A 26,089-nucleotide genomic window follows, 5' to 3' on the forward strand; every position below is an offset into this window, starting at 1 on the left:
CTTTTAATTGTGTCGGAAATATTCTACCGATTTTCAAAATCTTTCGAATTCGTCAGGAAATTTTCGGGAGACTTCGGGTAGTCCTTGGAAATCTTCGGAAGTCTTTAGGTGATCTTCGGAAAATATCAGAAGTCAGTGCTATTTTCAAAGTTGTCATTAGCTTCAGAGAGCAAATAAATATTGATGGATTGATGGACCAAAATCGGCCATCTTGGAATTCACGATTTTCCTAAAACTTCAGGAAAGTGCCAAAATGTAACGAAAAGTAAAAAAAAGCCAATAAAGGAGCACCAGAGCTAAAGTCATAAAAGTTACAGTACGTACAGTTAAATTTTCTTCATTTTTTAAAAGCATTTTTCCCTTCTCTGAATAATGTGCCAGTGAAATATTGGTTGCCATGGTAACATCAAAGTCAGTGAACACTAACCGTCCTCACCAAATTATTCCCAGATAAATTTCCACGTTCAAAATCCCCCCCCCTCCCTCCATCTTCATAGCGTGAAGACGCAAGCAAAACAGCAATCTTGGTTCTTTCGCTTTAAAAATAATTATACTCATCGCTATCACTTTTTGACTAGACAGATTTTATGTACCCATAATTCAAGAAAAAAGTGCCACTATATCAACCTGCTGCACTGGTGAAGATTGAAGTGAGGCATGGAATGCAGCCCAAGAAAGGAACTCTTCATTTTCCAACTTTTCTTTACCGTAGAGAGACTTAACTTGGTTAAGCCAGTCAAGCTCTTTGGAAAGCGATGATACATTTTCATTTGCTGGTGGTAAAACCGGTCCAATCATTTTGGGAATGACTGGATTATTAGTGTTGAGTGCGACAGGTGGCACATTCCTGTAATCGTTTGGTAGCTCTTTAATATGTCTCTTGTGAGAAAAGTTTCCGTCTATTACATTTCTACTTCGCTCATTTCCAAAGTTACCATTAGTAGGGTGCTGCACCAAGGATATCGCTGTGCCATGAAAGGAGTCTTTTGCCGTAGTTGCGCTAGGGTTGTGGTTAATGTTATCTAGAGCGCCAGTTGTAAAGAGGTTGTCGCGTAACTTTGGAGGACAAACCACGCCATCTTGTTCAAAACGACTGCAGACACTGTTTGCGGCATCCGTTGAGATTGACATTACACGATCATACGAAATGGATAGCCCCGCCTTGCACATTGTATCTATCAAGCCCTTGTTCCTAGTCTCAGCACGAATTTTTAGGCCAACGTATAAAGAGAGAGGCGTCTCACGTTCCCTGTTGTGACGAATCACTGGCTTCAATTGGTCTTCGTTTCTCGTACTACGCTTCTTTACACAGTTGAAGCTTATCAGCTGAGAGATAGAGAGACTAGCAGTGGTTGTTGACTGATCATCAAAATAATCTTCTTTCTTACAACACGGCCCATCAATGATCATGCCAGCAAGTGCTCTTAAAGAAACAGGCACACTTTTGGCCTGACAATCACTGGGAAAAGTACCATCAAATAACTGGTTGTGATGAGAAAAAATGTCCCTCCTTATTATCTGTACTGCTCGAGCAAGAAGAAGGGCCTCTGTATCGTTGTCTCGCTCACACGCCTTCATAATTACATCCCCCATGTGTTGGTCAAATGCTAATATAATGTCTCGTCCCTGTTTGTAAGACATTAGGTCTGGTATCTCTGACTCTAGCTTCTCCCTGAGTCGAGTGGTATGCACCCGGGCTGCTTGATGGACTCCTAGGTCTTCTAATATGCTAGAGTACATTTTCTAAGGTCAGCTAGAGTAAAAACTGGGACTGTCTCGTCACATTCTCTAAAGCCCTCCATGTAGGAAACAAGTTGCGCAAAAGCAATGGCATTCAGGCGGCCAACTGACTCATCCTCAGCATCATCATTGCTATACTTCTGCCTTGCTCGATTGTAGAATGCAACCAGGCATTTGGTATGATAGGCTGCATCTATGGCCACCATGTCACCACTTGCTAACTTAGATAGTAACTTCCTGTCGTGAAGCTCAGTGGCATACTTTCTTACCTTGATATCGATTTCTATAGTCGAAGCTCTGTGTAGATCACCATCAGCTTCATCACAAAACAGGCACTGCTCAACATTTTTATCAACGTTCTCTCCAACTGAATGTCTTGGTTTGCTTGAGTCATCTTCATTGTCCCTTTTTCGTTTGGCAATTCCTTTGATTTCAGTGCTGTTTACTTTATTTCTACATGACTTGTGCCAGCAAGCATTATTAGTTCTTAGAGTTAATTCGATGCCAACCCCACTATCAAGTTCACTTATATCAAAACCAAAAGGATGCTCATTTAGCTCTTGTAATCGGGCAAGGTCAAGGGCAACAGTCTTGTAACCTGCTCCAAAATCATTTCGTTTTGAATTTGCTGGACAGACGAGAGGTTCACTTGTTGTCATTCTGCAGAGGACACACGACTCCCAACATATTTCTCTTGGAGGCTTTGTATTTCCGGGGGACCAGGACCCTTCACAGGGGTTAATGACTGTGACAACTTTTGCCATGAAGTACTTAATTTGACCTAAAATAATGTTACGGTGAATTAAGACTAAAAAATGTTCACCTGGAGATATTGAATCTTTTCATAATCCAAAACATACCTCTTGATCGTAACTAGATGGTTTCTGCATGTAAAAACTTATTCCATATCTAGAATGTCGGTATAATAGCTGACTTCTGATGTTTATGCACGGGCGCCGCCATTACAGTCTGCTGAATTTGGTTCCAGACCTCCAGCTCTATATTTAGGACTTAGTCTTTCTCAAAAAAAAAACAAACCGCTTAGGATTAAGGAGACCTCCAGCTCTATATTTAGGACTTAGTCTTTCTCAAAAAAACAAACCCCTTAGGATTAAGGTCTGTACTGAAGAAATTACTAGCAACAGGAATGAGTTCTCACCAATGTCAGTTTCTTATGATTTTTTTAAGGACTGTCCTGAAGTATTTTTAATGTGCCAATGAAAGTTTACTTGAAACCAGAAAAGTACTATGCCAGTTGGCCAGAAACATACTACACTTTTGTTAGTTGACATAGCACTCAGCGGTTGCTTGGTTAAATATAACTTTTCTGAACACTTCTAAGATTAACAAAGGATCCTGTGTGGTGCTCAGAGTAAATTGAGACAATAATCTGCATAAAAAAAAGGAGAAAAAATGCTGACTCAGCAATTTTAATAAACTCCAATTTGCTCATCTTAGAGGACTTTTCATGAATGCCTTTATATCTATTATTGCTAAGACCCCAAAGGTCGGCAGATGTGTCAAGTTTCATGCTTTTATCATAAAACGCACAATTGTTTCACTTAACATCCTGACTATATCTGCATGAGGTTATCAAAAATGTCTTGAATTGTAAATCCTAACAACAATCATTTAGTCATGAACTTTCACTAATGTAGGTTCACTAAATGAAAAAAGCTCGAAATGAAAGCACTTTCAAAACAAAAAGCGGAAGGAAAAGAAATAGAAAACAAAGATACAAAAAAAAAAAAATCAACTATACCAATGTGGCTGATCGTTTTCCATTGAATCCGGGATTATTGCTCACCCAGGCATCGATTTCACACAGAATAAAGGCGGTGATTGCTAAGAAAACAATCAGTATTGCTGTTGTCCTCTCCATAGCTTTCTTGCGATCTGATGAACCAGTCATTGGCTCGTTCAAATTTAAAGGTACGTTTTACCCATAAATCACTCCCTCCCGTGGTTGACTAAACGCTGAGTCACCAAATAGCTTGCCAATATTTTTTTCAATGAATCCCTTCAAATCTCTTCTGTGGTAGTGAACACTTTGAAATACTTCACTTTTATGTGCTTAGTAGGTTTCTCGATTGAATAAAAGCTTGTCCATGCAATAATCCTGAGCTGTAGTAACCTTTTCGCGAAAAAAGCTAGTTTTTCTTCCAATGGAATCCTAATTTCTCAGGCGGGTAATGTCTTTTTGAACGCATTCCACAGAAACGAACAATTGGTTGCCCCTGGTTACGCCGCTGTACACGCCAACTTTATCCAAAACCCTTTTGTGTTTCCAATTGTAGCCTGTTTACACACCTACTATTTTCTGATTAAAGATTCTTGCCCCAACTCTCCCCCGCGCTTAATTTTTCTGTTGTTGACAAGACCAAAAGTTACGGCAGCCGATCACCACATTAATTCTCAACTGGCTTTGCTGACTTTTTTATAACGGTTGTGTAAATGTTAAAGTTTGCTTGACTAGGAGCATTAACTCATTTTTAACTCTTAGAGCTGTTCAATTGGTTTCCAAAGGAAAACAAGCGGAGACGTTGTAGACTTAAAACACTACATTTGATAGCAAGCGTTCAAGTATTTCATTACTTTTACGTTTTAGTTGGTAGGTTATTTCAAGTACACGTAGTCGACAGCTTAAAAAAGGATGCTTTTTCATGCTTTTGGCATGCAATCAGTCCTGACATATAGTAAAAGCCATCACAACTTGGGATTTGAGGTCCAGCTGTTGATAAGCCTTGTCGTTTCTTTAAGGTTTCATCGCCATCTGTATTCTAAAGTGTAGCAAAACAAATAAATCTATATAATTTGCTTGTGGGATTATATATGAATAAACTGAGAAATGCGCGAATTAAAACTTTAAGGGCAATTTTTAGCCCTCTTGTTTATTAATTTACACATATTAGCGCTTCTTCTTCTAAACTGAAAAGTTAGCTAAAAGTGGAGACCCAAGCAAAATAAACTCCCTTCCTTCTCTCCGTCATGCTTTATAAAAAAGACGTACTCAGACATTATGTCATATGTCAGCATAATTTTATTGAGTTGTCAGTTAATATTTTAGTTACTTAGTTACATTCAATCTTTACTTTGATGCAAAAAGCGATCGTACAGATCTACCAATATTCTTGCGTTTTCCATGGTCGCAGTTTCTGTAAGGGAAGGTAGTTTCTACTCATTGGTAATACGCCTCCGTTGGTCTGTTTCTCGTTTACAAACGTCTTTCAAGGTAGCACACAACTTCCTCACAATCCTTTGGCGGTCCTTTAAATTCTAAAAATAAAATAAAAAAATTATAAAAACGAACTTTAAAAACAACTCAAGATAGATTTTGTTATTTATCTTACAATAGATGGCAGATTCATCAAAAAGCTATAATCCACAAGTCCCCATTTTTTTTTAGTTGACTTTTGAAGTGTCCTTCAAAGTTAAATTGTCTTTCTTCGGAATTGTTTCTGACTATTAGTGGTCTGATGAGTCGATGCACTAACGGATTACGCTAGATCACAAGCAAAGCTTTAAAAATACTAGAAAAGAAAGGAAAAAGACAAGGAATCAGCCTTACCCCAGTAACTCAACGTTTTCCGTTTATCCGCCCAATATTTGAAAGCGCGGCTTCCACTTCATGAACGAAGCAGACTACAAATGCTAGGCATAAAAGCAGTACAGCTGTCTTCTTCTCCATCTCCTCAAGACGCAAGCGAAACAGTACGTTAGTTTGGCTTTTACACTTTAGGAATAAACTCATCGCGATCACCCAAATTTAAACACGTTTTATGTTCCCATAATTCACTGTAATGTTTGTCATGTATAACTCCAAAAATGGAGTTAAAATTTTAGGTCCAAAATAACTCCTTTTTTGGAGTACTTTTAAGTCCTAAATTTAACTCCCAAATTGGAGTTAAATTTACTCTAATTTTGGGCTTGAAGTAACTCTTGTTGTTAGGCCTTTGCGTTTTTCTTATTTTCTAAGGTACTAAAAGAGCAGCAAAAACAATATCACTGACCCTCATGTATTCAATAATTTATTAGCAGAATATTTCCAGTAAGAAATTTATATTGCTTTATTGGTTTAAAAATATGTATTAATTTATCTTTATTTAGCTTTAATTGTAATAACTGCATGGTCGACGTGCAGTATATTATTACTGCATGTCGACCATGCAGTTATTACAATTAACTCTAAAAAAAGAGAAATTAATATATATTTTTAAACCCATAAAGCAATATAAATTTCATACCGGAACTGAATATTTTACAATTTGGGAGTTAAAATTAGGAGTTAAAAGTACTCCAAAAAAGGAGTTATTTTGGACCTGAAATTTTAATCCCTTGTTAGAGTTATAATAACTCCACTAGGAGTAAAAAATACTCCACAACAAGAGTTACTTTTACCCAAAAATTAGAGTAAATTTAACTCCAATTTGGGAGTTAAAAATGGGAGTTAAAACTCCTAAAAAAAGGTATTTTGGACCTAAAATTTTAACTCCATTTTTGGAGTTGAAAGAACTCATTGAAAATTACTGTGAGTTTACCGACAGCTAAAGCCTTTCCGGTGATTTTGAACAACTGTCATCCTTCCATTTCTATCACCATCGAGATCACGACTTATGGTCAACTTGAAGAGCTGCCATTTGTCGGCATTGAAATAGGTAAGAAATGCTGTAAGCTAGTAACCAGTGTTTACCGTAAACCAACAAACACCGGTCTTCTCCTTCACCATCAGAGTCATGTCAATAACGGCTACAAAAGGCCCCTAGTCAAGACAATGTTAAACCATGCTTTTCGCTTGTCGTCGACCTGGGATTTATTTACAACAGAATGTGAACGCCTCAAAATGATGTTCTCTAAACTCAAGTACGCGGATTCTCTTATCAACTCTACCATCGCCCACTTCGTTACTTCTGTGACGTCGCGAGACACCCTACGGACGCCTCAAATTGAAAACATCCATCGAATAGTCTTACCATTCAAAGACCAGAGGTCAGCTGACATAGTAAAGAAACATCTCTCTGACTTAAGCAACAAAATTGACCACATTCTACAGCCAGTTTTCAGAAGCCGTAAACTTTGTGACGATCTTAAAGTGCAGGAGCCTAAGCCACCCGTGATCAATCAACAGTGTGTTGTGTATCACTTTGTATGTGATCTGTGTGATGCAGATTACGTCGGCTATACCAACCGTCACCTTCACCAACGCATTGATGAACATCGGTTCTTCGCCATCGGGAAACACCTGAAGAATAATCATGCGCCAAGTTGACACAATTAGCGACCTTCACCAACCCAAAGAAATGTCAGGTAAAGCTTGATTGCTTAATCTTTGAAATGCTTTGGATTTGCAAGAAGAAACCGAGTTTAGACACCTAGTCAGACTCCATTCGCGCGAAACTATTTGTCTAGCGGACATAACTCTCCCTTTATAACACCTCTCTCATGAACACCGGACAGTTACTCTTAGTCTTAATTTAATTTATTCTATTTCACACCTTTGCTTTATGCATAAATTATCTTTTCTGCTGCATTCTTTACTTGATAATGGTGCAAGGATGACACCAAAACGTCGTTCTGTTTTTTCGCTTATTTTTATAGTCAACAATAATAAAGCCTCAATTTGAAATTAAACCGCCATACATTCCTTTATATTTTACAGCTTTTTAGAACTATTGTTGCTCTAAAAAATGCGTGGTTATCTCAGATTTTCATTTTGGATTCCAGTAGCCCTTGCTAAGATCTGCTTTATTTGTATCCTTTCGAAGTTCGAGCTATTTTTCCGTTCCCTTTCAAAGTTCGAGTTCGCGGTGTTCTACCGTACATGTAAAAAATGATCAAAACCGAGCGGTGAACCCATTAATCGCTGAGCGCCTAAAGATCACTGATAACAACTTAGTTTCTAAACGAGACAACGAATGGCTATAGGTCCGAATTGAGACGCAAACAGTCATTTAAGTGAGTTAAAGAGAAGTCACTGGTACTTGCCTAAATGCGCAGACTTTTATCTTTTTCCATTTTTATTAAAAGTCCAATAAGAGCGGACATCTGATGCCATTGTGACAAGATCAAAGGTAACGACGACTTTGTACCATCCGGCTTTATGCGCAGCTTTCCTTGCTAATTTTTTTTTCTCTAACGGTTGTGTAAATGGAACTCTCTTTTAAGAACGTCTTGGAACTGTTTAATTGGTTTGCAAGGAAAAAAGAAGCGAAGAAGTCGTACACTTAAAACGCTACATCTGAAAGCAGGCATTTAAGATTTTGATTACTTTTTTTCTTATTTGGTAGGTTATTTCGAGTATACGGAGCCGACAGCTTAAAGGCGAAGTATCACGCAAATTTGCTGTCATTTCAAAACCCAAAAATGTTTGTCTGTTAGCAGAAACAACGGAATAATTGTCAATTTTGTTATAAATTATCACCCCAGTGCAATAAAACTGTCGACTAGTTAATGCCTCTGGCCAGAGACAGAGTAGGCCGGTATGGATTGAAACTTGAAAAATGTTAGGCTACTGTTTTCAAGTTCTCGCATTTTTGCTTCCAAAATGCGCTAGAACAGATCACGAGTTGTTTCTTTTAAGATTTGAGTTAATTTCTTCTCGTCATTCTAGAATTATTTGGCAGTTGATTGAAGGTCTTATTTTATCATTTTTAACAAAAGATATTGAAAAGACCTCATGATACTTCCCTTTAAAAAAAGGATGCTTTTTCATGTTCCATCAATCACTCACAAAAAGTATATAAGCCGCCGTAACTTGGGATGTGAAGTGGCCAAGCTGTTAATAAGCCTTGTGGTTTCTTTCAGGTTTCCCGACCCGCCGTTTGTATTCTAAAGTATCGCAAACCATATAAATCTATTAATTTGTTTGTGGCGAAATAAATAACTCAACTCATACTCTTGTTCGAGCTTCTTCTTCTAAATTAAACTGAATAATCTGAAATGTTAGTTAAAAGTGCACAGACAGAGCATTTGAAGAATCTTCCATTGAGCCCGGGATTTTAAGACCAAAGAGTACAAAAACATACTCCCTTCCATTTCTCATACTTTACACTGAAAAAAGACGTATTATTGTATCGCATTTTATCATGATTTTATTAAATTGTTAGTTTCTATTTTCTTTACTCAGTTAAATTCAATATTTCCTTTCATCTTTAGATGCGAAAAACGATCGTTCTGATATAACAATGTTCCAGGGTTCCATGGTCGCAGTTTCCGTCAGAGAAGGTGGTTTGTAAGGTGGTTTCTACTCATAGGTAAAATGCCTCCGTTGGTCTGTTTCTCGCTTACAAACGTCTTTCAAGGAAGCACACAAGTTCCTCACAGTCCTTTGGCGGTCCTTTAAATACTAAAAGTCAAGAAACAACGCTATAAGAACCAAACAACAAGCAACTTTAGATGGGTATTAACTTTTTATTTGTTGCTGTTAGAATAGAAGCTAAAAAAGGCCGACTTATCAAAAATCTATAATCCAGAAACCCCCAAAATTTCATGACTTCACTGTTGAAGTGTCCTTCAACATAAAACTGTACATGTCTTTCTCCGGAATTGTTTCTGACGATCAGAGGTCTTATGAGTCGATGCAGGTCCCTATGTTCTCTCAATATAACTCGCACGAACGATTCGCCCTAGTTCATGGGCTAAGCAAAAAAATAAAAAAAATGCTGTAAAATAGAAGAAAATTAAAAAGATAAAGGAATCAACTTTACCCGAGTAATTGTACGTTTTCCGATGTTTTTTGAGTTATTAGAATACGCGGCTTCCATTTCATGAACAAAGCAGACTACAAATGCTAGGCATAAAAGCAGTACCGCTGTCTTCTTCTCCATCTTCTTAAGACGCAAGCGAAATTGTAAGTTTGGTTTTTACACTTTAGGAATAAACTCATCGCGATCACCCAAATTTAAATACATGTTTAATCTACCCATAATTCACTGTAATGTTTGTCATGTAGTTTGCATTAAGAACAGTGCATTAACAAAGAAAACACTTATTGATAGATAAAGTTATTCCATTTTCTTAAAGGACCCTCTTTTAAAGTTGAATACTTCATTGTAAGAACACAAGCTCCTCACACTACTTTGCGGTCCTCTTTATAATGTAATCACGTGGTTTTGAGTGCAATTAATAATAATAATAACAATCTTTTATTAGGAAGCTCCATCACTAGGAGTGGTTTACATAGAGGTCCTAAAATTTGGAGTTAATAAGGACGAGTAAATTTTCATGTGATTACATATTAATAATATTCATGAAAAACAATACGAGATAGCCTAAAATAATTATGCAGAAGCATAAATAGTTCGCAAACGTCCCAATTGTGTCGGAAATTTTCTAGGGATCTTCAACAATCTTCGGAATTCGTCGAGAAATTTTTGGTAGATTTGGGTTATCTTTGGCAATCATTGGAAGTCTTTGGGTAATCTTCGGAAATCATCGGAATTCTTAAATGATCTTCGGCCACCTTCGAAAGGCATCGGGTGAACTACAGCGATCTTCGCAATACTTAGGATGACCGTCGGCATGTTTTGAAGTCTCTTTGTGCTAACTTTGGAAATCGTTGTAATTTGCACTGAATTACCTTTTTTCCTGCATCGTGTTTCCTGAAAACTACATTTCTCTTATTCAATCGGAATTGAGAACTTTTTATGTTTAATATTAGTTAATTAAAAACAACAACAACTAAAATAATAAAAACAGTGTGAACAAACAAACAAGCAACAAGAACTATAAAAACAACTTTAGATAAGTATTAGAGCTTATTAGAATAGATGATACGATCCACAAGCGCCAACCATCTCAATAATTCGCTGACCAAGAGTCCGTCAGCATGAAATTGTCTTTCTCCGGAATTGTTTCTGACGATCATTGATCTTATGAAACAATGCTGATCCCGATGTTCTCTCAATAAAACTTCCACCAACAGATCGCGCTAGATCACGGGCAAAGCTTAAAATTACACTGGAAGGCATGTCAAAAGATAACAGGAATAAACTTTAGCCAAATATCCTATTATTATTAGGATACACGGCTTCGATTTCATGGACGATTACCAGACTACAAGAACTAGGTATAAAAGCAATATGTCTGTCTTGGTCTCTATCTCCGTAAGACGTAAGCGAAACAGAAAGGTTGGTTTTTACATTTATCGCTGTACAAATGAAAACACTTCAAAAATAAATAGCTAAAGGAAAAGCCAATAGACAACAAAGATAAAAAAAAATGAACTGTACCAATCTTGCGGATCGTTTTCCATTGAATCTGTTATTATTTCTCACCCAGGCATCTATTTCAGACACAATACAGGCTGTGATTGCTAAGAAAACAGTCAGTATTGCTGTCTTCCTGTAGATAGTTTTAGACTAGCTTTGGGACTGAATGAACATGCGATGTTGGATGGCGTTGTTTATTTCTTTTCTTTTGAGTTTACAAAGCTTCTGACACTGTGCAAGGACCAGTTATAATATATTTTTTGTGGTGAACATGTACCATGGTACAGCGGATACAACTTTTTTCTTGAAGGTAAGCGAAAAAGAGTGATTATAAATTCGATGAAGAGAAATTTACTGAACAGACTTTCTTGAGTGTGAAAGCGGCCACGGTAAATAACAATGAGCTTAAATTCCAATTAATTATGGCATTTTCAAAGCAAAAGGATCGGTTTCTTTTCTGATGTCTCTTTTCTCTAGAAAAAATTGCTCCAAGAGTGCTGCTGCATTCTCTTTCATGGCTCAGGGTTGTCAATTTGATCTTGTTGTCGTAGCGCCGAACGGCAGACTCGGTAATTTTTACAGTATTCTTGGCCGCTTGTTTTTTTTCAAATTTCTAAATCTACACGGCATCTTAGCTAGGATAACAATGCTCTGTTTTCGTTTTTGGTACTAGTATGGTTGCTCTTTTTATTCTTGCTTCTGGTTGTGAGGTTTATTCATCACTGTTTTCATGTTGTTGTTTTTGTGTCGGCGGTAACAAATTTTCAATAACATTTGCTGGTAAAATGTTCAAACCTACTAGCTCGTCTGTTTCATCAATGGTAGGTGCTTTATGGACTGTAAATGTTTGCATTTTCTCTGTTTTGACGTAAAAATTAAAGCCAAAAATTCAAATAACCCGCCCCGAGAAAGAAATTTCGCGCACGGATATTACCATGGCTACAGTTTAACTGATGAAGTAAGAATTTCTCTTTCAATCAGCGCACGATTTGTACTTTATCCGTTTGCTCTCTCCAACAAAATGCTCCGTCGCTTCGCAACTCCGCCCAATACGGAATATATTTTCTTTCAACTAGCCGTCAATATAAAGTCGTATTGCCGTCTCTAAATCGAATTTAGTTTATAGTTATACCGTCCACCCATTAGTCGCTGAGCGCCATAAGATCACTGATAACAACTTAGCTTCTAAACGAGACAACGAATAGCTATAAGTTCAAATTGAGACGCAACCACTGAGTCATTTTCACTGAAAAGTAAGTTAACGAGGAGTCAATGGTACTTGCCTAAATGCGTCAAACGGTTTTAAAAAAGTGGAAAGCTTTTCTCTTAAACTTGTAGAATATGTCATTCTCATTGTAGACAGCTACTGATTCAGACTTTTATTTTTTCCATTTTAATTAAAAGTCCCATAAGAGCGGACATCTAATGTCATTGTGAGTAAAAATAACGACGACTTTGCACCATTCGGCTTAATGGGCAACTTGCTTTCTAATTTTGTTTTCTCTAACGTTTGTGTAAATGGAACTCTCTTTTAACACCGTCTTGGAACTATTTAATTGGTTTGCAAGGAAAAAAGAATTGAAGATGTCGTACACTTGAAACACTACACCTGAAAGCAGGTATACGGAGTCGACAACTTTAAGGGGAAGTATCACGCAAATTTGCTGTCATTTCAAAACCCAAAAATGTTTGTCTGTCAGCAGAAACACTGACAAAATAATTGTCAGGTTTGTTATAAATTATCACCCCAGTGCAATAAAACTGTTGATGAGTGCCTCTGGCCAAAGACAGAGTAGGCCGGTATGGATTGAAACTTGAAAAATGTTAGGCTAATGGTTTCAAGTTCTCGCATTTTTGTTTCCAAAATGCGCTAGAACAGATCACGAGTTGTTCCTTTCAAGAATTGAGTTGATTTCCTCTCGTTATTCTAAAATTATTTGGCAGATGATTGAAGGTCTTATTTCATCACTTTTAACAAAAGATTTCAAAAACCCCAAAATACTTCCCCTTTAAAAAAGAATGCTTTTTCATGTTCTCACAATCACTCACACAAAATATATAAGTCGTCATAACTTGGGATGTGAAGAGCCCAAGCTGTTAACAAGCCTTGTGGTTTGTTTCAGGTTTCCCGACTCGCCGTTTGTATTCTAAAGTATCGCAAAACATATAAATCTATTAATTTGTTTGTGGCGAAATAAATAACTCAACTCATACTCATGTTCGAGTTTCTTCTTCTAAATTAAACTGAATAATCTGAATGTTAGTTGAAAGTGCACAGGCAGAGCATTTGAAGAATCTTTCATTCAGCCCGCGATTTTAAGACCAAAAAGTAAAAAAAACAAAGTCCCTTCCTTTTCTCATACTTTACACTGAAAAAAAAAACGTACTATTGTATCGCATGTTACCATGATTTTATTGGATTGTTAGTTTCTATTTTCTTTACTAAGTTAAATTCAATATTTTCTTTAATTTTTAGATGCAAAAACGATCGTTCTGATATAACAATGTTCCAGGGTTCCATGGTCGCAGTTTCCGTCAGAGAAGGTGGTTTGTAAGGTGGTTTCTACTCATAGGTAAAATGCCTCCGTTGGTCTGTTTCTCGCTTACAAACGTCTTTCAAGGAAGCACACAAGTTCCTCACAGTCCTTTGGCGGTCCTTTAAATACTAAAAGTCAAGAAACAACGCTATAAGAACCAAACAAAAAGGAAATTTAGATCGGTATTAACTTTCTATTTGTTAATGTTAGAATAGAAGCTAAAAAAGGCCGACTTATCAAAAATCTATAATCCAGAAACCCCCAAAATTTCATGACTTCACTGTTGAAGTGTCCTTCAACATTAAAATGTAGATGTCTTTCTCCGGAATTGTTTCTGACGATCAGAGGTCTTATGAGTCGATTCAGGTCCCTATGTTCTCTCAATATAACTCGCACGAACGATTTGCCCTAGATCATGGGCTAAGCGAAAAAAAATGCTGTAAAATAGAAGAAATTTAAAAAGATAAAGGAATCAACTTTACCCGAGTAATTGTACGTTTTCCGATGTTTGGGTTATTAAAATACGCCGCTTCCATTTCATGAACGAAGCAGGCTACAAATGCTAGGCATAAAAGCAGTACCGCTGTCTTCTTCTCCATCTTCTTAAGACGTAAGCGAAATTGTAAGTTTGGTTTTTACACTTTAGGAATAAACTCATCGCGATCACGCAAATTTAAATACATGTTTAATCTACCCATAATTCACTGTAATGTTTGTCATGTTGTTTGCATTAAGGACAGTACATAAACAAAGAAAACACTTATTGATAGATAAAGTTATTCCATTTTCTTAAAGGACCCTCTTTAAAAGTTGAATACTTCATTGTAAGAACACAAGCTCCTCACACTACTTTGCGGTCTCTTTATAATGTAATCACGTGGTTTCGAGTGCAATTAATAATAATAATAATAATAATAATAATAATAATAATAATAATAACTAAATCGACTGTTTAGCTTCTACTAGCCTGATGAATTTCTTCAAGAATAACAATCTTTTATCAGGAAGCTCCATCACTAAGAGTGGTTTACATAGAGGTCCTAAAATTTGGAGTTAATAAGGACGAGTAAATTTTCATGTGATTACATATTAATAATATTCATGAAAAACAATACGAGATAGCCTAAAATAGTTATGCAGAAGCATAAATAGTTCGCAAACGTTCCAATTGTGTCGGAAATATGCTAGTGATCTTCAACAATCTTCGGAATTCGTCGAGAAATTTTTGGGAGATTTGGGTTATCTTTGGCAATCATTGGAAGTCTTTGGGTAATCTTCTTCGTGCTGACTTCGGAAATCGTTGTAGTTTGCACTGAATTACTTTTTATCCTGTATCGTGTTTCCTGAAAACTACATTTCTCTTATTCAATCGGAATCCAGCATTTTTTATGTATATTATTAGTTAATTAAAAACACAACAACTAAAGTAATAAAAACAGTGTGGAAAAACAAACAACTAACAAGAACTATAAAAACAACTTTAGATAAGTATTAGAGCATATTAGATTAGATGATATGATCCACAAGCACCAACTATCTCAATAATTCGCTGACCAAGAGTCCGTCAGCATGAAATTGTCTTTCTCCGGAATTGTTTCTGATGATCATTGATCTTATGAAACAATGCAGATCCTGATGTTCTTTCAAGAAAACTTCCACCAACAGATCGCGCTAGATCACGGGCAAAGCTTAAAATTACACTGGAAGGCATGGTAAAAGATAATAGGAGTAAGCTTTAGCCAAATATCCTATTATTGTTATTATTATTATTATTATTATTATTATTAGGATACACGGCTTCGATTTTATGGATGATTACCAGACTTCAAGAACTAGGTATAAAAGCAATATGTTTGTCTTGGTCTCTATCTCCGTAAGACGCACCGAAACAGAAAGCTTGATTTTTACATTTATCGCTGTACAAATGAAAACACTTCAAAAACAAATAGCTAAAGGAAACAAAATAGGCAAAAAAAAAAAAAAAATGAATAAATAATTAAAAAGAAATCAATTGTACCAATCTTGCGGATCGTTTTCCATTGAATCTGTTATTATTTCTCACCCAGGCATCTATTTCAGACACAATACAGGCTGTGATTGCTAGGAACACAGTCAGTATTGCTGTCTTCCTGTAGATAGCTTTACACTAGCTTTGGGACTGACTAATTTGCGAGTCGCGAGATTCTAACCTAGTAAATGAAAATATGTGTAATTGTAATCAAGATAACATGTAAAGGTTAGGGATCGCAAAAACGGAAAAATGCTTATTTAAAAATATGCCGGTCATTACAAAGAGGAATTCAAACGTTCACTTTATTCTCGGAAATACGGGTCATTTGTGGCGTAGACTGGCTGTGATAAGCCATCTGTTAATAAGCCTCTTGTTTTCTTTTCGGTTTCCTCGTAATTTTTATTCTAAGGTGCAGCAAAACAAAGAAATCTATGTAATCTGTTAGTAGCGAAATCAATCAATCAATCAATCAATCAATCAATCAATCAATAAACTGAGAAATGCGCGAATTAAAACTTGAAAGGGTAGCTTTTAGGCCTCTTGTTTATTAATTTACAAATATTCGCGCTTCTTCTTCTAAACTGAAATGTTAGCTAAAAGTGAAGAGACAGTACATTTGAATGTTCTTTCATTTAGCCTCAGCTTTTTAGACCAAACGATGGAAAAATATACTCCCTTCCTTTTCACATACTTTACAGAAAAGACGTACTTAGAGATTATGTCGCATGTTCTCATTATTTTATTGACTTGTCAGTTAATGTTTTATTTACTCAGTTACATTTGATCTTTACTTTAATCTTTAGATTCGAAAAACGATAGTACTGATCTAACAATCATGATTCCGGTGTTTTCCATGGTCGCAGATTCTGTCAGGGAAGGTAGTTTCTACTCATTGGTAAAACGCCTCCGTTGGTCTGTTTCAAACCTTGGGATTTGAAGAGGTCCAGCTGCTAATAAGCTTTGTGGTTTCTTTAAGGTTTCCTGGCCATTTGTATACTAAAGTGTTGCAAAACAAATCAATCTATGTAATTTGCTTGTGGATAATAAATGAATAAACTGAGAAATGAGCGAATTAAAACTTAAAAGGTAGCTTTTAGGCTTCTTGTTTATTAATTTGCACATATTCGCACTTCTTCTTCTAAACTGAAATGCTAGCTAAAATTGCAGACCCAAGCAAAATAAACTCCCTTCCTTCTCTCCGTCATACTTTACAAAAAAGACGTACTCAGAGATTATCTCTCATGTTATTCGGCATGATTTTATTGAATTGTTAGTTTCTATTTTATTTACTCAGTTACATGCGAAAAAGTTAGATGCGAAAAACGATCGTTCTGATTCAACAATATTCCAGGGTTCCATGGTCGCAGTTTCCGTCAGAGAAGGAGGTTTGTAAGGTGGTTTCTACTCATTGGTGAAATGCCTCCGTTGGTCTGTTTCTCGCTTACAAACGTCTTTCAAGGAAGCACACAAGTTCCTCACAATCCTTTGGCGGTCCTTTAAATACTAAAAGTCAAGAAACAAAACTATAAGACCACAACAAAAAGCAACTTTAGATAGGTATTAACGTTTTTTCAAATTAGAAACAGCATTGCATGTAACGGCGACTTCGCTTGAGTCCGCAAGGAAGGATTCACAACAACAGACCGAAGAGGTAAATTATTTAAACGAGTCTCTGGATAATCTCGAACAGTACACTCGTAAAAACAGCCTCGAATTTCATGGAGTCCCCGAAAACTCGTTCGATTCATCAGAAGAAGCCATCCTAAAGATCGCAGCTGCCCTTGAAGTCCAAGTTACCCCAAGCGACATCGAAATTTCACACAAACTGAAACGTTAGAACGACAGCAGCGTCATAATTGCAAAATTTTGTAACCATAAAGTGAAAACCAGCTTTTACAAAGCACAGATAAAGCTAAAAAACATCAAAACAACCGATTTGTTCCCGTGTCAGTTTGCTTCTGCTGTAGGATCGAAAGACCGGCTATTCATCAACGAGAATTTAACCAAGTATCTAGGAGAAGTCTGGTCAACTTAGCAAACCAAAGACGAAGAGACGGGTGCATAAGAAGTGTGTGGACAACGGACGGTAAAGTTTATGTTAAAATTTCCCCGGACGGGAATCCTATCAGAATCCATTCAGAAAGTGATTTAAATGCCCCTTAAAATGTACAAACAATAGGACCGAAGGCAGGGAGGGTGGGAAGGGTACGCTCTTGCTGAGGAGGATTTCGGCGTAGGCTATGTCTCGTTTAAATAACTTTTTTAATTTTTCATTTTATTTTCCTTTGCTTTACCAGTGTACGATTACTTTAATTCCATATTATAACCAGCTTCGATCTACAAATTCTGCAATCTACAACCATTTATCTGCAATGATATATGCTGATAATAAAGCTGAAAGGTTGTTATGCCACTACTATAACTATATTTCTCCCTCCAAAATATTACGGTTTACAAAATAAATTATCTATTTTTGCTCCAAATTTACATGGTCAAAATTTCTATTATTATTATTGTTATGTCTCACAAGTTAAAATTAATTTCTTTGAACGTGCGAGGATTACGTAACGGTAACAAAAGAAGAGCAATTTTGTCTTATTTGAAAATGCAAAAAGCCACAATCTTTTGTCTTCAAGAAACATACTCATGATCTGAAGACGAAAAAGGTGTGGTCTGCTGAATGGGGTGGTAAGATTCTCTTTTCGCACGGTTCCTCGCACTCGAGAGGTATCTGTATTCTTCTGAATCCAAGTAATGTCACATTTAATTTGCAAAGCGTTAAACAGGACTCAGAAATAAGAATTTTAATCGCAAAAGCAACAATACACGATTAATCTTTTTTCATTGTAAACATCTATGCTCCCACAGACTATCGTGACCAAGACAACTTTATCCGTTCATTGGGTGAGCTGCTCATGTCAAACACAAACACCTCAAATGTAATTATTGCAGGTGACTGGAATACAACCCTCAATCCAATCGATAAGCGCGGTGGCAAACCCTGGAAAGCTACAAATTATAGGACTTCTCTTGTCAGCCTTATGGATGAGCTTAATCTCATTGATATTCATCGACAAATACATCCCATCGCTAAATCATTCACATATGTACACTTCTAAAACTAATGGCAATAACAACACCTCCGCATATGAACACAATCAAAAGATTGACGGCTTCACTGAGGGTTTAAACATTCCACAATTAAAGGAGGATGAACAGGAATCCTTAGAAAAGGATTTGACCTTGGAAGAACTAAAAGATGCTCTAGCATTTTTTACAGACAATAAATCTCCAGGAGAAGATGGATTCACAAAAGAATATTACCAAACTTTCTTCGACTTGATTGGAAAAGGCCTCCTGAACTCGTACAATGATTGTTTTCAAAAAGGATCTTTATCAATTTCACAGAAAAGAGGAACAATAACACTTATCCCAAAAGGTGATATTAACCTGACGGATTTAAAGAATTGGCGAACTATCTCTTTACTTAATGTTGATTATAAACTCCTTTCAAAAGTACTAGCCAAGAGAATGGAACAACTTTTACCGAAATTGATTCATACAGATCAAACCGGATTTATTAGTGGCAGATACATAGGCCAAAATATAAGACTTTTGAGCGATATAATGGAATTTTCGGATACTAAAAAGTTTCAAGGAATTTTTCTGTTTGTAGGCTTTGAAAAGGCATTCGACACCTTGGAGTGGAACTTCAAATTAAAATCTTTAGAGGCATTTAATTTCGGAGATAATTTTAAAAAATGGGTTTCTGTTCTTTACAACAACGTACAAAGCTCTGTCATGAATGGTGGATATATGGCCAATTATTTCGAAATATCAAGAGGAATTCGGCAAGGGTGTCCGCTTAGCCCCTGCTTGTTCATACTCGCAGTGGAGCTGTTAGCCCCTTAAGATACGCCAAAACCCAAACGTAGAGCCATACAGTTACCAAATGATCAAGAAGTAAAAATTTCACAATTCGCAGATGATACGACCATAATAACTAGCAACGTGGACTTTCTTAAATCACATCTCCAAGTTATTGATTGGTTCGGAACGGTTTCAGGCTTAAAATTAAACAAAAAGAAGACTAAGGCAATGTGGTTGAAGTTATGGCTTTCTAGGGATCTTACGCTCTACGGTAAATCTTTATTAGCTAAGACGTTAGGAGTGTCTCAATTGGTCTACGCAGCGTCCATGCTGTCTGTCCCGACTTCAGTAATAAAAAATGTCCAAGCAGAGCTGTCCAATTTCTTGTGGAAAAACAAAAAAAAAAGATAAAATAAAGAGATGGGTTATGTATCAACCCCTTGCGGAAGGAGGTTTTAATTTTGTTAACTTTCCTGTAGTAGTCAAGTCTTTACGCTTAGCTTGGATAAGTAGATTTCTGAGTAATTCCCGAGACTCATGGAAAGCAATCCCCAATATTTATCTTTCCACACATGGTGGGTTACAGTTCCTTCTCAAATGTAACTGTAATGCTGCCTGTATCAACAATAATTTACCTACTTTCTATCGGGAGCTTTTACAGTATTTTCAAGAGTTCAAGAACAAGACTAAAATATTCTGGTACGGTAACTTCCTGCTCTGGAATAATGAAGCGATAACCATCGAGAAAAAGATGCTATTTTGGAAATCTTGGTTTAATATGAAAATCTTCTTTATTCAAGATATTCTAAATGCTGATGGGAATTTCTTAACTTTCGAAGAATTTCAAAACAAGTTGAATATTAAAACAAATTATCTTCATTACTTTCAACTCTTGGCTGCTATCCCTTCCGATTTGAAAAAGAAAGCCATGTCAGCTGAAGTACCGTCACATGAACAGCTACTAAATTCAACTACGTATCCTTGTCACCTGAAAGTACGCCCGTAGATCTAGCAAACATGCGCTGCAAACATTATTATAAAGTGCTGAACAAAAACTCCACAGCAGAGCCAACTGGCATTAAAACCTGGAAAATCAACTTTGCCGACGAATATTCAGAATGGAAAAATAAATTTTTATTTATATATCTTTCAACAAGAGGTAACAAAGTAAGGCAGTTCTCATTCAAGCTTTTACATAGAATTCTAGCAACCAAAAAAGAACTCTTCAAATTTAGACTAGCCGATGATAAAACATGTTGTTTCTGTCCTAATCAAGACTCTATTGAACATATCTTTTTAGACTGCATTGTGTCACAGTCCTTTTACTCTGAAGCGTTAATATGGTTTAATCATGTAAATAACACTGATATCAGTCTCTCCAATAAACAAATAACCTTAAACGACATACCCGCTATTCAACAATTAACTGATTACCCAATACGCAGATTACACTTATTCGTTATTTTACAAAACCAATACATTTACGCTAGCAATTACTTTGAGAGGAAACCAACCTTAAAGGAATTTCAAAAGAAAGTTTTATTGCAATGGCAAATTGAGAAATGTGCTCTTCCTTAAATTCTTTTTCTATTTTCATCAAAATATTAACCTTTGAACAAAAAGGGGGTAGTTATATGTTTGTAAAATAGATACACCAGTCATGCCATAGCAACCAAAAGCTATAATAATTTTCTTCGGCGCAATCTTGTCCTAGTTCAGCTTTGTCTCCTTTTAATTCGCTTATTTCCGTGTTTCGCTTCTTTCTAATATTAATATTACTAATAGTTTATGAACTGGTACTGCAATGACTTAATTTTCTTTTCTTTAAGTTTAAGTAGCTGTAAACAATGTAATCGATGTAAGACGTGTAAACTGTAAAATATTGTTTTGTAACTAGTTTTTGTGTGTGTATTATAATAGAAAAAAAAAGTAATTATCGTAAGTAATCTGTACATGTATTATTGTTAAACATTGTGTCATGTAAAGCAAATAAAACCTGTTACAAAAAAAATTAACGTTTTTTCTTGTTACTGTTAGAATAGAAGCCAAAAAAGGCCGACTTATCAGAAATCTATAATCTAGAAGCCCCAAAATTTCATGACCTCACTGTTGAAGTGTCTTTCTCCGGAATTGTTTCTAACAATCAGAGGTCTTATGAGTCGATGCAGGTCCCGATGTTCTCTCAATATAACTCGCACGAACGATTTGCCCTAGATTACGGGCAAAGCAAAAAAATGCTGGAAATAAAAGAAAATTAAAACGATAAAGGAATCAACTTTACCCGAGTAATTGTACGTTTTCCGTTGTATATTGGGTTATGATAAAAACCGCGGCTTCCATTTCATGAACAAAGCAGGCTGCAAATGCTAGCCATAAAAGCAGTACAGCTGTCTTCTTCTCCATCTTCTTAAGACGCAAGCATTAAGCATTATCTACCCATAATTCACTGTAACGTTTGTCATATAGTTTGTATTGAGTACATTGCATTAGCAGAAAAAAACATTTATTAAAAAAAAAGTTCTTCCATTTTCCCTACAGGACCCTCTTTTAAAGTTGAATACTCCGTTGTAAGAACACAAGTTCCTCACACTACTTTGCGGTCCTCTTTATAATGTAATCACGTGGTTTCGAGTGCAATTTGGAGTTAATAAGCACAAGTAAATTTTTATGTGCTTACATATTAATAATATTCATAAAAACAATACGAGATAGCCTGAAATAATCACGCAGAAGCATAAACTGTTCGCAGATCTTTTAATTGTGTCGGAAATATTCTACCGATTTTCAGAAATCTTTTGAATTCGTCAGGAAATTTTCGGGAGACTTCGGGTAGTCGTTGGAAATCTTTGGAAGTCTTTGGGTAATCTTCGGAATATATCGGAAGTCAGTGCTATTTTCGAAGTTGTCATTAGCTTCAGAGAGCAAATAAATATTGATGGATTGATGGACCAACGCCGGCCATCTTGGAATTCACGATTTCCCCAAAACTTCAGGAAAGCGCCAAAATGTAACGAAAAGTAAAAAAAGCCAATAAAGGAGCACCAGAGCTAAAATTATAAAAGTTACAGTACGAAAAGTTAAATTTTCTTCATTTTATAAAGGGATTTTTCCCTTCTCTGAATAATGTGCCATTCAAATATTGGTTGCCATGGTAACATCAAAGTCAGTGAACCGCGTTCAAAATCCCTCTCCCTCCGTCCATCTTGATAGCGTTTAGACGCAAGCAAAACAGCAACCTTGGTTCTTTTGCTTTAAAAATACACTCATCGCTATCACCCTTAATTAGACAGGTTTAATGTACCCATAATTCACTACAATTTTTTTTTAGTTTCGTTTCAGTTATTTCGATTGTTCCGTCGGTTTCCGGTTGTTCTGATGGTTTTGTTCCGGTGTTTTGGATTTTGGCGCATACCTTTTTGAGGTTTCACACACAAATTTTAAAACTGGGCTCATGCAAATTATCTACGAAAGTCGAAACGAATTCCCATTTCCTCATTCTTAACCAGCTCAAAAAAGAAATCAAAAGATTTGCATTTCTTTTGTCGTACTTTATTAACCCTGTCATTTGCCAGTTAATTTATAATACTTAGTTACATTCAGTCTTGGTCTTCAGATGCGAACGAGTTACATCGCCGTTTGTGCCAGTAATCCATTTTGACTCAAAGATAAAAGGCTGCTAATCTTCTTTTTCTCTTCTACAAATGTCTTGCATGGAAGCGCACAAGTTTGGTATTTCCCTCGGGTGAGTCTTTAAATTCTGGAGATCCGGCTAACAGAATGAAAAACAAAAAAGGCAGACATTTAAGGAAAGAATTATACTGAGGCTATCTGCATGAGGTTATCAAAGATGTCTTGAATTGTAAATCCTACTAACAATCATTTAGTCATGAACTTTCACTAATGTAGGTTCACTAAATGAAAAAAGCTCGAAATGAAAGCACTTCCAAAACAAAAAGCGGAAGGAAAAGAAATCGAAAACAAAGATGCAAAAAAAAAAAAAAAAAAAGAAAACATCTATACCAATGTGGCTGATCGTTTTCCATTGAATCTGGGATTATTGCTCACCCAGGCATCGATTTCACACACAATACAGGCGGCGATTGCTAAGAAAACAATCAGTATTGCTGTTGTCCTCTCCATAGCTTTCTGGCAATCTGATGAACCAGTCATTAGTTCGTTCAAATTTAAAGGTTCGTTTTACCCATAAATCACTACCTCCCGTGGTTGACTAAACGCTGAGTCACCAAATAGCTTGCCAATATTTTTTTCAACGAATCCCTTCAAATCTCTTCTGTGGTAGTGAACACTTTAAAATACTTCACTTTTATGTGCTTAGGTTTCTCGATTGAATAAAAGCTTGTCCATGCAATAATCCTGAGCTGTAGTAACCTTTTCACGAAAAAAAAGCTAGTTTTTCTTCCAGTGGAATCCTAATTTCTCAGGCGGGTAATGTCTTTTCGAACACATTCTACGGAAACGAACAATTGGTTGCCCCTGGTTACGCCGCTGTACACGCCAACTTTATCCAAAACCTGTTTGTGCTTCTGATTGTAGCCTGTTTACAAACCTACTATTTTCTGATTAAAGATTCTTGCCCCAACTCTCCCCCGCGCTTAATTGTTCTGTTGTTGACAAGACCAAAAGTTACGGCAGCTGTTCACCACATTAATTCTCAACAGGCTTTGTTGACTTTTTTATAACGGTTGTGTAAATGTTGAAGTTTGCTTGAATAGGAGCAATAACTCATTTTTAACTCTTAGAGCTGTTCAATTGGTTTCCAAAGGAAAACAAGCGAAGACGTCGTAGACTTAAAACACTACATTTGACAGCAAGCGTTCAAGTTTTTCATTACTTTTACGTTTTAGTTGGTAGGTTATTTCAAGTACACGAAGTCGACAGCTTAAAAAAAGGATGCTTTTTCATGTTCTTGACATGCAATCAGTCACATAACGTAAAAGCCATCATAACTTGGGATTTGAGATCCAGCTGTTAATAAGCCTTGTCGTTTCTTTAAGGTTTCATCGCCATTTGTATTCTAAAGTGTAGCAAAACAAATAAATCTATATAATTTGCTTGTGGGATTATATATGAATAAACTGAGAAATGCGCGAATAAAAACTTTAATGGCAACTTTTAGGCTTCTTGTTTATTATAACACATATTAGCGTTTCTTCTTCTAAACTGAAATGTTAGCTAAAAGTGGAGACACAAGCAAAATATGATCCCTTCCTTCTCTCCGTCATACTTTATAAAAAAGACGTACTCAGACATTATGTCGCATGTCAGCATAATTTTATTGACTTGTCAGTTAATACGTTATTCACTCAGTTACATTCGATCTTTACTTTGATGCGAGAAACGGTTGTACAGATCTAACAATATTCCGGCGTTTTCCATGGTCGCAGTTTCTGTAAGGGAAGGTAGTTTCTACTCATTGGTAAAACGCCTTCGTTGGTCTGTTTCTCGTTTACAAACGTCTTTAAAGGAAGCACACAAGTTCCTCACAGTCCTTTGGCGGTCCTTTAAATTATAAAAATAAAATTAAAAAAAAAAAACCGTATGAGAACGAAACATAAAAGAACTACAAAAACAACTCAAGATAAGTATTAATATTTATCTTACAATAGATGGCCGATTCATCAAAAATATAATCCACAAGTCCCCAATTTTTTTTAGTTCACTGTTGATGTGTCCTTCAACATTAAGGTGTCTATCTGCGGAATTACTCCTGACGATTAGTGGTCTGATGAGTCGACTGCAGGTTCCGATGTTCAGCCAATATAGGCCGCACTAACGGATTGCGCTAGGTCACAAGCAAAGCTTTAAAAATACTAAAAAGGAAAGAAAAAAGACAAGGAATCAGCCTTACCCCAGTAACTGAACGTTTTCCGTTTATCCACACACTATTTGAATACGAGGCTTCCATTTCATGAACGAAGCAGGCTACAAATGCTAGGCATAAAAGCAGTACAGCTGTCTTCTTCTCCATCTTTTTAGGACGCAAGCGAAACAGTAAGTTTGGTTTTTACAATTTAGGAATAAACTCATCGCGATCACTCAAATTTAAAGACGTTTTATGTTCCCATAATTCACTGTAATGTTTGTCATGTAGTTTGTATTGAGAACAGTGCATAAGCAAAGAGAACACTTATTAATAAAAAGTTATTCCATTTTCTTAAAGGGCCCTCTAGATCTTTTTAAGTTGAATACCTCATTCTAAAAGCTCTTCTCGACTTTAAACAGTACTTGTATGAATTCAATTATGTTTAAGAAAAAACTCCATGATACTCAAAAATGCATAAACCAGCGCAGAGGCAGAAAGGAGCCAAGCGAACAAGTCATCAACATGAATTCTTCACAATGTCTAATTTCTACATACGGTTTTAATATAAGAATCTAATTTTCTATTCATTGGACATGGAACAATGGATTTTTTAAATGGTTCAAAGTCCAAGTGGTTTGGGTTTAAAAAACTTCAGGGTAAAACCAAACGTAGGTTTTAAAAATGTTAAAGGAGAAAACACGGCCAGAAGAATATGTCCACATTAAAGTGGGTTAGTAAAAACAAAAAAAGGAAAAAAAAGGAAAAGTTATGCTGATTTCTATTTTCTGGTCACAATTTAGTTTAGTTTAGATAGTTTTTAGGCAGAAAGGAATCGTAAGCGCATGAAGACGGATATAACAAAAATTGAATTCCTTCTGAATAATAAACCTCAGTTCAATGC

General features: G+C 36.2%; 1 long non-coding RNA gene across 5 annotated transcripts in view; it reads right to left on the reverse strand.

The window, feature by feature from the left end:
* The window catches only part of LOC146489084 (uncharacterized), a 31,237-nt gene extending 5,765 nt beyond the window's left edge, over nt 1-25,472 (reverse strand). Inside the window, exons 1-2 of one of the 5 annotated variants that reach the window (XR_014863914.1) lie at nt 25,234-25,431; nt 13,336-13,611 (exon numbers count right to left, since the gene is read on the reverse strand). This is a non-coding gene — a long non-coding RNA (uncharacterized LOC146489084). Of the gene's footprint in view, nt 1-13,335; nt 13,612-13,965; nt 14,119-16,247; nt 16,998-24,468; nt 24,885-25,233 lie in introns of those variants that run through there. The other 4 variants (XR_014863923.1, XR_014863917.1, XR_014863920.1 and 1 more) reach the window with 4 other exon arrangements.
* Nucleotides 25,473-26,089: the final 617 nt, after the last annotated feature.

The sequence above is a fragment of the Pavona decussata genome, unplaced genomic scaffold (assembly GCF_977016875.1).
Source record: "Pavona decussata unplaced genomic scaffold, jaPavDecu1.1 SCAFFOLD_6, whole genome shotgun sequence".
Taxonomy (NCBI): Eukaryota; Metazoa; Cnidaria; class Anthozoa; order Scleractinia; family Agariciidae; genus Pavona; species Pavona decussata.